The sequence below is a fragment of the Bidens hawaiensis genome, unplaced genomic scaffold, assembly GCF_021521415.1.
Source record: "Bidens hawaiensis isolate Kalapana, Puna unplaced genomic scaffold, B.hawaiensis_p1.1 tig00018502_1, whole genome shotgun sequence".
Classification (NCBI taxonomy): Eukaryota; Viridiplantae; Streptophyta; class Magnoliopsida; order Asterales; family Asteraceae; genus Bidens; species Bidens hawaiensis.
This window is the reverse complement of record NW_027492800.1, coordinates 231,546-247,242: the sequence shown is the minus strand read 5'-3', so window position 1 is coordinate 247,242 and position 15,697 is coordinate 231,546. Positions and strand designations below refer to the sequence as shown.

Here is a 15,697-nt window from a genome sequence, read left to right as displayed (position 1 = left end):
GTTCGTATCGAATAAAACAAAATTAAGTTAACTAGACTATACACTTATATGCATGGTTAAGAAGAAAGAAAGTTACTTTACGCATTTGAAAACCTTAAAATATCAACTTTTTATGTTAAGTTAGACATGGTTGGTGCAAAGTGACTGACCCAAAATCTTTTTATCGATGTCACTTAACTGTATGATACGTAGTTAATATATGAAAAAAATAAATATAAGATACTATATTACATGAGTTCTTTACGTGACATTGATGTTTTATATTTGGCTTCACCGTTCTTGATACAATTTATTACACATGTATATTAGAGTTTGGGTAGCTTATTTTTATTTATTTTTTTCTTTTTTTCCAAATCTACTACATTAGAAAAGAATTGTTCAAAGTTTGCTACACACTTAAAATTGATGTTAAGTTGAATCCTGTCATTATTTCTGTACTAACTGAATTCATATTACTACAAATGAAACCTTTAAATATACAAAAATTCTTTTAGTCATTCTCAAACTCTCATTTGTAAGAAAATGTAGGATTTGTAAGAAATGTAGGGGTCATATAGAACATATATATATATATATATATATATATATATATATATATATATTATAAGGTGTAAGTTGTAAATAACGAAGTTGTTGACATCCTTATAGTGGTCCTCGTAGAGAACAAGGAATCAAACAAAAAATACTTCACCGTTAATCTACGCGCACGCCGTAAATGTATTCAGACAGTCGCCGACTTCCAAAACTTGGAGCTAGATCGAAGAAGTATTATATTTTGTAGATACTATAATAGAAAGAAAAAAACATCTGTCTATGCTTATAAGAGCCGGCGCAACCGTTTTAGTGGTCTTAAAAAAACAAAAAATCAAGGCCTTATAAAAAAATATATGGATTGTAATTTTCATTTTTTTTTCTATTTAACTTCTCATTACAACGTAAGCTTGGCAACAATTGATTCTTAAGAAAAAAAAACAATCAAAATGTAAATGTGTTGGAACACGACATGAAAACAACTTGATTGGAGATTTTGAAATACATATCTGACAACACATGGACAATTTAAGCAACCATTGACAAGTATAGTAATATATCATCCAAATTTTGTGAAATAATGAGTGTCTTCACTAATATAATGTTGAATTTTAATCTTCTAAACTTGTAATATTTTTTTTCTACGATTGAAAACAATACTAGTTATTGCGTTAATATTAATTCTTGTTTCTTCCCTACACGATTAGATTACGATTCAAAAAAGCTAAAATTGTAATAGGGAATGGCGATTCGATCCCTGGTTGGCTAGGAAACATAAATTCAGTTTTAGCACTTCACCAAACTATGATTATTACAAACAAAATTAACTATACAATTATATATATGGTATATAAACTTTTAAAGAAATTGGGGTTCAAAATTTTTGCAGGCCCAAAGTCCTAGCTTTGGTTTGTTATATTAATGGGTCGGCCCTGAGGCTTATAAAATATGTGAATACACTATCGTGCATCAATTTTTTTTATCGTGTATCTCACTTTCATCGGATAAATGAACCCCGATAGTTTTCTCCCTTGTCTTATACTTCGCCGTACAAGAGTACGTCATTCAAATTCGTTGGAATTTAATATTTTTTTTTATTGTTCAATATAATTATTGTTTAATATAATTTCAACATGCTTTTATCTTCAAAGAGTAATCAACTCAAAGCAATGTCATAGAGCCATAGCCGTCTCCAAAAAGTTAAAAAAGTTTGAAGGTCTAAGAGTATTCTCATCTAACCCCTCATATTATATGAGGGGTGTTTTTATAATTTAGAGAGTGATTTAGGGTGTTGTGAGTAAAGGGTTTTTATATTTTAGAAAAAATTAGTGATTTTTCTGTATATTTGAAAAGTTACTGTTCATCCCCTATAGTTTTTTAATATATTTTGAAAGTGATTGTGAGTGATGGAAAGAGAAAAAATAATGATAAAAGATATAGAAAGTATTATTTAATTAAAATAGAGAGAGAAAATAAAGTGAGTTTTAGTGTAATTTTTGGTTTGGAGATAGAGAGTGAGATGAGAATGCTCTAAGGCTCATAAATAATGACTCCTAAAATATAAAATCAATAACCCTTATATAAAAGGTAAATAATACAATGAAAATTATGATAACCAATAGACAAAACTAAAGTATAGTAACAAAATAATTTAATTTAAATTTTTAGTTGAATCATTTTCAAAGGTAAATGGTAGAGTACTCACTTTACTAGTGAGAAGTAGATGGTTCAAACCTCACTATCACCAATTTATTTGGGAGATATGAGGGATGACCATGGCTTGCCAGGGTTCGAGTCCTGATTTCACCCGGTTTTACCGGCTCCTCGTTGTCGTGCCGTTTGGCGGGCATGGAGGTCGGGTTTTATCCGGGGAATCTCTCAATAGGTGGACCGCTAGGGGCTCCGTACGTCCGGACTCGTGGCTGGCTCAGACTACCTTTAGCCAATGGGGGCCGCGTACGGAGTACCCGGCGTTACTTAGTTGGTCGTTCCAAAAAAAAAATCATAAAGTTATCCTACTATTTTTGAATTTAAATCCAACTATTATATTTACCCGCATGTTGTGGCGGAATTTTTAACTCTATGAACCAAATTGATACCGTTATAAAATGACCTAAAAATGACATATTTAACTCAAAACAAGCTAAATGCCTTTTTAAAATACAATACATATACGCAAAATCATACAACATCGAACGTTTGCTCAATTTGTTCTTAATTACACCATGATCTATCTTGCTAGCCAATCACTTGATCTTTTTCTTTTGGTGATGGTGATTTTGGTGGAGTAGGCTTTCTAGTTATTGTGTTCTCTAAAAAAATGACGACTTTCTTGTGTTTAGGTTACCTCACTCTCCAAATTGGAGAGTCTGTTGCCCCACTCTAGCCAGACTATGTTATCTTAACCGATCATATGCTGGCTTAAGGGTTTGACTTGGACGTTGCCCCTAAAAACAATAACTTCGGCCGCCACTTGACAATCGTTTTACGCTGTTGCTTCTAATTATTGCTTTTGTGCATCATGTATATTCACTAAAACACTTAATGAGCATAAACAAAGGTAGGACTTCAACAAGTATATCAAACAGTATATAACCATACAAAAAAGGCAAATTAAATGACAACATGTAACGGGTCAAACATATTGCTCCATTATATATGGATGCATCATCAATTTTTTTACTAGATTGTTAAGTAATTATAAAATATAATGCCTCATAATAGTTTTTTTATACCGCTTACCACGTAAAAGAATATTTATAAGAAATTTGCAATAAGTTTAAGTAAAGATGCACGTTTACAATATCCCGAAAACAATTATGCTATTTAAAACCTTCGACTGAATAAAGCAATTAACATAGTCATAATACATGTTTGAAAATTGTTGAAGACTTAATGATATGTCCTGAATGTGGAAAAATTTTGTGGTTGAAATTTGATACTTCGATGAACATTTATTTACGTGAGTTTGCTTTTTGATATATATATATATATATAGGAAGTTAACGTATAAATGAAATTAACGTGTTAATTGTGAGATTCAAATAGATTAATTATGTAATTACTTTATGATGTATTTACATATTTACCCTACTTATATATATAATTACTCTACTTGATTCTTACAATTAGCATGTTAATTTAATTTGTATTTGATTCAAATCATATATATATAGGGAGAGGATCAAGAGAAAACTCACCTTTAAAGAGAAAATTTAAAAACTTCTAAAGAATTATTTTTAATTAAAAATAAAAAAATATTTTCAAAATTCTGTTTTAGCCATTATTCTTATATTTTCTTATATTTCACTCGAAAAAAATAAAAAAAAAAAACAAAAAGAAAACCGCTGTGATGCACATACGTATTACTGTGCGATACCGCTGTATTACACATGTGTATTACTATGTATTTTTGAGTTTAATAGTGTTTTATTGCTTATATTCAATATTTGTGTATTGTATATGTGTAGTAGTGTTGTATTATATGGAAAAAAAATAATGATAAAATAAAAGTCGATGTGGTGCACATGTGCGTTAATGTTGTATTACACATACGTACTAATGTGTATTTGATGTGTGTATTAGTCTTATATTGCATATATATAATAGTGTGTATCAAATATGTGCAATAGTGTTGTATTCTATGCAACACAAACACTTTTGCATATATGCAATGCACACTATTACACATGCGCACTATACCGACGAGGTTACCAACAAGTTGTTTTTTTAACCAATAACAACATATAAGAATAATGGAAAAAAAGAAACTTCAAATTTTTTTTTTTAAAAGTTAAAAATAGTTTTTTAAGAGTTTTTAAAAGTTTTTAAGTTTTCTCTTTAAGAGGAGTTTTCACTAGATCTCATCCCTATATATATATATGTGTGTGTGTGTGTGTGTGTGTATATATGTAGGGAGGGAAGTTAACATACAAATAAAAATTTGGTACAAATCGTGCGAATCAAAGAAATCCCAAAAAAATTGGCGGTGGCACAATAGTAAATAACAAGAAAACCCCATCTCACACATAAATCACCTTTTCATTCATTTCAATCACATATAGTATCTCTATAATCAATCAAAACCTCCAATTTCATTCAAGAAAACTCACTTTTAGACATTTAAATCCATCAATTTTCTAGACGTAATGCTATTTACAAATCGGCAAGTTGTTGATTTAATAGAGTAATTATTGAAAACACAAGTTATTATCTGAAACATTTGAAAACACTTTGTTAGTTCAAAATTAAAGATTCTGAAGTTTTTAGGATTCTTAAATGATGTTCAGGTTTAGAAAAGATAGGATAATTACTCTGCTAGAGTAATTATATATATATATATATATATATATATATATATATGGTTTGGATCAAATACAAATAAAATTAATATGCTAATTGTGAGAATCAAGTAGATTAATTATGTAATTACATCATAGAGTAATTATGTAAAGTAATTTTGTAATTACTCTATGATATAATTACATAATTACTCTACTTGAGTCTCACAATTAGCACGTTAATTTCATTTGTATGTTAACTTTTCCCTATATATATATGTGTGTGTGTATATATATATAGGGTTAAGTTAAAATAAAAACCCACTTGAGTTGTAAAAACTCCAGAAACTCATTCTCAACCATATGTTTTTAATTAAAGTTTGAATCTTGTGGTCCACAATCAAAGTTAATAAAAAATATAAACATAAATATAACTTTTTTTCTCTTCTAAAAACATATATAAAAATTAGTAAAAAAATGTTAAAAAATAGCAAAACATTTTTTTTTATTTTTCGATGTTTTGTATTAAATATAACAACATCTATTACATGTGCAAAAACAAAAAAACAAAAAAAAAATGATGTTACATAGGGTTTTTACAACTCAAATGGGTTTTCATTCTATACTTCCCCTATATATATATATATATATATATATATATATATATATATAGGGAGAGGATCAAGAGAAAACTCACCTTTAGAGAGAATACTAAAAAACTCTTAAAAACTGCTAAAGAATTATTTTTAATTAAAAATAAAAAAATGTTTTCAAAATTCTGTTTTAGCCATTATTCTTATATATTTTTATATTTCACTCGAAAAATATAAAAAAACAAAAAAAACCCCGCTGTAATGCACATACGTGTAATACATATGTGTATTACTATGTATTTTTGAGTTTAATAGTGTTTTATTGCATATATTCAATATTTGTGTATTGTATATGTGTAGTAGTGTTGTATTATATGGAAAAAAAATAATAATAAAATAAAAGTCGATGTGGTGCACATGTGCGTTAATGTTGTATTACACATATGAACTAATATGTATTCGATGTGTGTATTAGTCTTATATTGCATATATACAATAGTGTGTATCAAATATGTGCAATAGTGTTGTATTCTATGCAACACAAACACTTTTGCATATATGCAATGCACACTATTACACATGCGCACTATACCGACGAGGTTACCGACAAGTTTTTTTTTTTTTTTTTGAACCAATAACAACATATAAGAATAATGGGAAAAAAAGAAACTTCAAAATTTTTTTTTTTAAAAAGTTAAAAATAGTTTTTTAGAAGTTTTTAGGAGTTTTTAAGTTTTCTCTTTAAGATATATATATATATATAGGGGTGGGTTCTAGTGAAAACACCTCTTAAAGAGAAAACTTAAAAACTCCTAAAAACATCTAAAAAACTATTTTTAACTTTTTTTTTGAGGTTTTTTTTTTCCATTATTCTTATATGTTGTTATTGGTTAAAAAAAAACTTGTCGGTAACCTCGTCGGTGTAGTGCGCATGTGTAATAGTGTGCATTGCATATATGCAAAAATGTTTGGATTGCATAGAATACAAAACTATTGCAGATATTTGATACACACTATTGTATATATGTAATATAAGACTACTACACACATTGAATACACATTAGTACGTATGTGTAATACAACATCACATGTGCACCACAATGACTTTTATTTTATTATAATTTTTTTCCATATAATACAACACTACTACACATATACAATACACAAATATTGAATATATGCAATAAAACACTATTAAACTAAAAAATACATAGTAATACACATGCGTAATATAATGGTATCGCACAGTAATACGTATGTGCATTACAATGGTTTTTTTTTTAAATTTTTTTTGTATTTTTCGAGTGAAATATAAGAAAAATATATATATATATTTTCTTATATATATATATATATATCAAGAGAAAATTATTCTTTTGCAGTTTTTAGGAGTTTTTTAGTATTCTCTCTAAAGGTGAGTTTTCTCTTGATCCTCTCCCTATATATAGATATATATATATATATATAGGGAGAGGATCAAGAGAAAACTCACCTTTAGGGAGAAAACTAAAAAAACTCCTAAAAACTGCTAAAGAATTATTTTTAATTAAAAATAAAAATATATTTTCAAAATTCTATTTTCTCTTTTATATATATATATATATATATACAGGGAGAGGATCAAATACAAATGAAATTAATGTGTTAATTGCGAGAATCAAGTAGAGTAATTATAAATACAAGTAGAGTAATTATGTAATTACTATTTAATTACTCCTTACATAATTACTCTACCTGATTCTTACAATTAGCACGTGAATTTCATTTGTACGTTAGTTTTCCCCTATATATATATAGTATTTATAAAATCAAAAAAATTACCATTAACTAATCTAGAATTGATAAATGAACCACCAATAGAAACCCTAGTTTCACAAATTAATCTACTTAGTGTTTATTACTCTACTTGTAATATAAAATTACATTACTTGAGATTGAAAATTACACTACTTGAAATTGAAAATTGTTCTATTTGTAACAAAATCATGCTATTTAAAATTGAAAATTACTTTAGTTTTATGTTTACTCACAATACTAGTGACATAATTACTCTAGTTATATGTTTAGTTATAATATCCAATTATATAATTACTCTACTTTGAAAAATAATTACTCTAGTTAGCATTTGAAAACCTTTGAAGTGTAATAATCAGCAATATATCATACTCTGTTTTTTGAATTTTTGGTTGTTTTAGAAAATCTTAATTGCAAGCTTCATATCATCAATCAATTTCATTTTCAAAAAGCTTTAGTTGCTCAATCTCCTTCAAAATTCACTTTGTAATTACTGATTGATAGTTTAATCTAATTCGCAAGGCTGAACTAAATAATCAAATATGATTTACAAGCTTCAATTCATCAAACAAAATCTCCAGTTCATCAGATTTGATTGATTAGGTTAGCTATGCGAATATGATTTGATCGATTTGAATAGGATTTAATCGATTTCATTCAATGATTGATTGCGTTAGATAATGTGAATTGGTCGATTAAGATTTGATTGATATTATTCAACGAAGAACTATTAATTACAAATTAGGGTTTTCAATTGCTTAATTTATGTGTTTCCTTCACCTCTCACGTTTTGTATATTAATTACGAATTTACCACCGTAATTGTACTTGGTTCGCACGATTAGCATGGTTTTTTTTGTTTGTATCTGATCCATATCCTATATATATAGGTGGAATCAAGTGAAAAATACTCTTATACACACACACCCACACCCACTATGTGTGTGTGTTTATGTGTGTGTGTGTGTGTGTATGAAAGAGATAATTTGAGAACTCAATGAGTTGTAAGAACTTTAAGATCTCATTTACAACCACACAGTCAGTTATATATTTGATTTTTTGTAATATTTAGATACTAGATTATATCCCGTGTTACACACGGACGAAAAATATTTAAAACTTCATATATATATATATGTGTGTGTGTGAGGGTGTGTGCACACATGTGTGTTATATACATTTTAACGAGTTGCAAACGTCAAATAATCTAGCATTATTATTATTATTATTATAAGGTATCACATTGTCACTTTAATTAAAAGAACCCAACAAACAAAGAAAAATAGAGAAAAAATAGCAATTTAAAACATAATTCTAAGTTATGCAATATATTTCTAACTTATACCATGAAACAAAAAAGGCATATTAGTTAAAACTTGATCATCTACTTAAGTCATATGTTGTAAACTACAAAGCGTAAATATGTAGATGTTGTAATTAACATAAGTTGTGTGTTATAAAAACTATTTTTATTGAAATTATAAAACATTTAAGTACACAATATAAAAAATTCTAAAAATATGAGTATAACAATGAGATATAATTATAATATTTATTAAACATGCATTTAATAAAACAACAGTATAATCCAAACCTCGTGACTTAAACCACATTTCAATCCAAATATCCACTGCATTCATAAATAATTTCTCAAAATCCAAAAAAAATAAATAATAAATACTAAAGTCTCAAAACTTATGTCATTTTTTTGTTTGTATCTGATCCATATCCTATATATATATATATAGGTGTGATCAAGTGAAAAATACTCTTTTACACACACACACACACATATATATGAAAGAGATAATTTGAGAACTCAATGAGTTGTAAGAACTTATTTACAACCACACAGTCGGTTAAATCTTTGATTTTTTGTAATATTTAGATCTGAGAGAGAAAATATAGTATTATATAGGAAAATGGTATAATGGTAAAATAAACAACAAAAAAAGACAAAAGACTTAACAATATACTATTTTTCATCACTTTTTTAATAATATTTTTTATTTATAGTTGACCATATTTTTAAATAATAAAAACAAGATATTTGTTAAAAAAAATGTTACATAAATTTAAATATCTTTAACAAAAATTACACATACACAAACAAATAAGATATAACTTAACTAGACTAAATAGATTACCAAAATTACACAAATGACAAAACTACAAAAATTACTAAAACTACCCATTGTATACGAATTACACTTGACACACAAATTAAGCAAATTAATACACATACAAATGACTTAAATTACCAAAATAACATTAATGCCAATTACTCAAATTATATTAATTATCCGGTCACAAAATATACAAAATAAATAAATTACCCAAAGGAAAAGTCTCATAGAATAGTAACCAACTTTCAAAAGTGTTCCAATTAGGTCACTGATACATATTTCCTCAAATCGGATCACTATATCTTCAAATCAAATCTCATCAATTTTTTTGTGTGTCAAGAAAGAAATGGAGGATAAGATGTGGGAGTAGGAATTTGCAATATATGTAGTTAAATTTTTAAAAAAATAAAAAAAACATTAATTATATTAAAATTTAAAAAAAATAAAATAAAATTCACATCACTACTCAGCGTCAATTTCAAAAAAAAAAAAGAAAAAAGATAATAACATTTCCTATGTGATACAAAATAGAAATAGGCTAAAAAGACATGTTAAAACCTTTAATTTAATCAAACATAAAAGTTGAGTAGCTTAATTGGAACACTTTTAAAGTTGAGTGACCTAATTGGAACACTTTTGAAAGTTGGTTACTACTCTCTATACCCAAATTACATCTACACAAATTACACTAATTACCGAAAGAGTATTACATCAACTACTCAACTGTGAAATACATAAAATAGTACAAGACCCCAAGTGAAAAAATGTATTACATATACATGCTATTGTAAAAATCATTACGTCTCTTTGTTTTTTTTTTCAAAATATACATATATTTGTTATTTTAAAAGTTATAATTAATAGGAAAAAGAATATGAAAAATTAAGAGAAAGAAATAATAATTAATAGGAAAGAGAATATGAAAATGATAAAACACTATAATGTCCTTCTTGTATTTGAATGTATGAAATGATGTGAATAAATCTAGTCCACATAATAAGTCATATATATATATATATATATATATATAGTTGATTTATTTTGAGAACCACTTTGAGTTTTAAGAACTCGAAAGAACTCAACGTAACAAATTGTTTTTTGGATTTTTTACATATATATAACTAGCTTAGCTACCTGTGTATTACACGGGTTTAACAATTTAAATTAAATAAGTAACAAGAAACCCAAGATATATGAAATGTTCAATAAACATGAATATCACCATCAATCATTTCAAACTTTTTTAAATCGACAAAATTATTACAGGTTTTCCTGTGACCTATATCACCACGTTATGTCACAAATTTTAACAACTCAGACAAATTATGCATACAATGAGATATTATTGTGGGCCATATAACCTAAATAAACTAAAATATGTATCTCTTCAAACTTTTGTATGAATTGATTCTTCTTTGACCCGATAGTAGTTTAAAAGAAACCAAGATGCAGAAAATGATATTTTTTTTAGAAATTTGATCTCTGTCAAATAAAAAAATACCATGACAAAAAGTAGTGACTTTGAATATAATCAAAAACCAAATTTTAAATTTTCGAATCAGTCTTTTGATCTGTCATCAAAGTCATGACCCCAAAGATTTGTCACCAAAGTCATGACCTGAAATATGAAGCACACTTTGGCCCGTTAACTCTTTTTAAATAAAAATGCTTTTAAAAAACCACCTCCACCTGTATCAAATTATGAATCGATTAACAATATTTTGCAGTAAAAAACGTTGTTCTTAAACTGCCCCTACTAGAGATTATAACCTAAAATCAATTTTTTTCCAAAATGTCCAAAACCCTTTATTCAGTTTTACTAATCCATTATAAAAAAATGACAATGACTATGACAAAATACTTTTTTGCACTCATAAACTTATAAAATTCCGAAGAAAATCCTTATTTTCTTAGCTACTTTGATGCTTTTATACACGTCTTTGTTGATTACTTAAAGGCTACTTATAATAGTAATAATGATGATATAAATGATATTGGTAACAATAATATTATTTTTATTCTATATCTATTATTAGTATATATTAATTATTAGTTTGTATTTATCATGAGTATGTATTATTTATTTGTATTATTAGTTCATATGTGGCAAAGTGGGGGATTAGAAAGTCTTATATAGTGATAGAGAGGTGTTAGGATGATGTGGCATTAGGGGTTTTCTTTTATTACCTATGTAAGATGTAAGATATGTAAGTTACATGTACATAAAAAATTACAATATTTTTTTACACACCGAATCGATTTTTTACGTAGGTGTAACTAGTGTTTACACTAGTGTAATCATTACACGTCTTTATTCTCTCTGTTAATTTATTTTTTATTCAGATTTAATCTCAGCCACATATTATATACTAATTTAAATGATTGTTTGCTCCATATTGAGTTTTTAAAGTTATTACAACTTATCACGTTCTCAAAATATCCTTCTCATATATATGTGTATATATATGTATGTATATATATGTGTGTGTGTGTGTGTGTGTGTAGTGGATGGTTTAGAAGAGAAGTCAATTTAGTGCGAGAAATGATTTCTAACCCTTGATCAAGTTTGATCAATGGCTTACATTAATTATGGCATTTTTGTAAATTTTATTATATGTTTTTATTGTCATTTAATAAAAAAGGGCAATCTTGTAATTTCATTCTTATAATAAACATGGAAACATCAGATTTGTCGATGATAATTCCATTGTTCGTGATTTCATCTTTTCAGTTACCAAAATTCTTTTAATTAACATACCAGAAAACAATCTTCACAAATTGGATATCGATTCATGCATTCCTCGTTAAGTAGTCAAGATTAATCATCAATTTTTTTTTACATACTAATGTTTCTTATTAAACCCTAGCTTTTTTATTTTCGGATTAAGAGGTGTAGAGGCCACAGGTGTGAAGGTTAGTGATATGTTCTTTATCAATTTCTGATATTTTGATGATTTAGTTTAGTTCGTAACAGTCGTTGATTGAATTACTGATTTGGGGACAAAATTAGGGTTTTTATGTTATACCAATTCCGGTGAATTGTCTTTTGTTTCATATAAACCTACAATAATTAATATACTCATTTACAATTTCGACTTCTTTAAATTGGATCTCTAACAAAAAAAATGAATTTTGATGAATTGTAGGGATGCATATGTGTTTGGTATAATCCTTTTTTAAAGGTTTAGTTTGTTTTTTTTAGGTTTAGCTCTAGTATAAATCCTTTTTAATTGGTCTGTTATTATATTAAAAATGTAGTTTTATGGAGTTTCCTACACTACACTAGAATTCATATACTAAAAAGAAAACATGAAGAGCAGATGGATAAGTCCATGAAGGGTTGAAGGGATACATGCTAATAAATTAGTTTTGCTTAGTTATGTGTAGGGATATCTGTGTATGATGCATGTATGGATAGATTGGTTGTGTATGTATAAATATATCTGTTGTTTGTTCATATGATAATATACTAGGTGTACGTATTTGTTAGTATGTCTACAATTTTTATATATTACAGGTTTAGTAGGCACAAGATGGTGTTGTATATTATGTGTTTATGATGTTTGATAATAAAACAAGTACTATGGAAACTTGTTACAATAATTCCGTATATGTTTTAAAACCTTTTGTTATGTTTTAATGTTCTCAATTTTTATTCTTTAATACATGTGAAGGATATATTGTGTGCAGTGTAGGTTAAAGTTTAATTCAATTTGGTATGTCTGTAGGACTAATTATGTGTGTATATTGTTGTATTGTCTAGGAGTGTTCATGTTGTTTATGTGTGATGTGTATGTATATATATTAAGAGGCGTAGGTTGTATTGAGCTTAATGTTGATGACTTTTCTTATGTAAATGAAATTTGAATGCATTATTTTTGTGTAGGTTGTTTTGGATTAAGTGTAAGTGTGTTTTTTTTGGAAGTGGAATGTGTACTATTGTGTATTTGTATGATACAATAGTGAATGATTTACATATTATTGAATACGTTACCAACTTCTAAACTACACATTGTCAAATAAAGGAAGCACTATTCAACCAAAAACTACACATTATTGAAACTAAAACTGGACATAAATTTTATTTTTCAAAGACCGTAGAATTACACACACACACTTTAACTTTAACTTTAACGTAACCATCTTTAAACCTTGTTTTGTGTTAAATGTTTCTTGTGTAGGTGACTTGTTTGTTAGTTTATATGATGCGATGTTTGTGTACATTACAATTGTATATGCCCATGTGCTTATATATACTACAGTTGTGTATATGCCCACTATATGGGTATATAATGGTTGTTTAGGTATTGTAAATATGTGTAGGCCTCGTATATATGTGTAGGTATATTATAGTTTTATATGTTTTTGCTGATGATTTAATACTTATCTATTATTTTGGTCAAAAATTGACAAGTGTGATTTTACAACCAAATTAGTAAAATGGGACTAGGTGGTTGTAAATATGGCTTGAACACAGAGATTTGTTACGAGGAAAAAACCTGTTATCCTTAGGATAACAAGAAAAAAAACCCCGGTGGTGAAAACTATCACCACCGATTTATTAATAACAAATTGATTACAAGTGGTGGAGCTTAATCAGATCGTGATTAGAATGAGAGCGAGTACTAGTAAGTCTCGGGTGCTAAAAAGTGTGTGTGTTGTGATCCGAGTTCGGCTCTATTTATAACAAAAATAAAGCTAACAACATGCCCTATATTTTAGGAAACTTTTGGACTAAATCAATTAGCCGTTAATCCCGTTAATCAACACGTTTCCTTTGCTGCCACGATCTAATAACGGCAAGTACGAATCTTCGGGAGATCATAACAACGGTCTTTGACCTGGTAAACAAGAAAAGTCTGCGAACAATTTATTAGTTATACAACATATTTATGATACCTGTTACCTTGGAGGATACCGCATCCTGGAGTTGTTCTGAGTATAATATTTATTGAGGATACTGAAAATCTGTACGCTAGCAATTGTCCCCAAATTTAACAGCTGTAGATATGGTTGACAGCTGTAAAATTTTTTGAAATTTGAATTTTGAATCTTTCGTATACGTGGTGGATCTTTGATGCACCTGTCAGTCGTCCTGGCGATTCGCCAAACCCTAGGTCGTCCATATAATTGCCTGGATAAATAACATTTCTATCCATCTTCCTTTCTATCCAGGTAACTCCTTTCTTCTTTCTCTTCTTTATCTTTGCGAAATCATGAGTCCAAAACCTTGTCCTTCCGGTATTGAGGATTTTGTGTCTCAGAATCTCCTCGCAGTTCCTGCGAACGAGATATGCATTTTTGGTAACACCGATATCGCGAACCTTCAATCTCGGGGTTGTTTTCCTGCTGGAACTGTTTTTAGACCATTTGATGCCACGCTTTCTTCTGATCTTATTTTTCAGAGACCGTAGAATTACACACACACACTTTAACTTTAACTTAACCATCTTTAAACCTTGTTTTGTGTTAAATATTTCTTGTGTAGGAGACTTGTTTGTTAGTGTATATGATGTGATGTTTGTAGGTTCCCTGGATGGATCGCACGAGATATCGCGGTCTACTCAGATGCGGAATCCCTGCGTAGATCGTTACGAGTATAGAACACAAACACACGAATACACGAAACACGTTATATGTTATAACCGAACTCACGTGATGTAAATATCACTGTTACAAAACACACGTTACCGAACAAACTCGATTCACTGAACAACTCACTAACTGATTGATTAACCTAAACCAACCGTAACCTATCAATATAAATACACGACAACTTCGCCTGAAATGTTCAGGCGAAGTTGTCCATAACTTCGCTTGTTCAACAAGTTCGCCTAGGCGAACTTGTTGACAACTTCGCTTGTACAAAAACATAAATAACATTACAGACTCGATTACAGACACTAGACTATGAACTACTGACATTTATGCACCAACAGACTCCCCCTTGGCAGTAGCTTCATATCTTGATCTTTAAGCTCTTGTCTTGTAATCCTGTATCTTCACGCATGCACTCCTTCTCTAACACATACCGTGACTACTCGCTGATATTTCCTTGCTTCATCCTTCCAAGCAGGAATATAGAATATCTTCATTTCATTCAACACTTGCAGATCAGCTTTCGATAAGTTAACAAGATGCATCAGATCATACACCCTCAGCACTTCTTGTTCGTCTTCGTCTTCCATCACGGCTTCAGCAGTCTGGCAATCAACATACCACCATTTGAGATTCTTCAACACATCTTGAGGCATAGTCTTCATTGGAACCTTCTTGATGCATCGGATCGGTTTGTACTTCATCACCATCCATGGCTTGCCATCTGCTCTCATTCCCCTTTCTGTATCCTCCACGAGCTTTCCCTTCTGTGGCTT

General features: G+C 28.6%; 1 pseudogene across 1 annotated transcript in view; it reads right to left on the bottom strand.

The window, feature by feature from the left end:
* Positions 1-15,697, bottom strand: part of LOC143556274 (stress-related protein-like) — a 271,130-nt pseudogene that overhangs the window by 112,940 nt on the left and 142,493 nt on the right. The window lies entirely within an intron of this gene.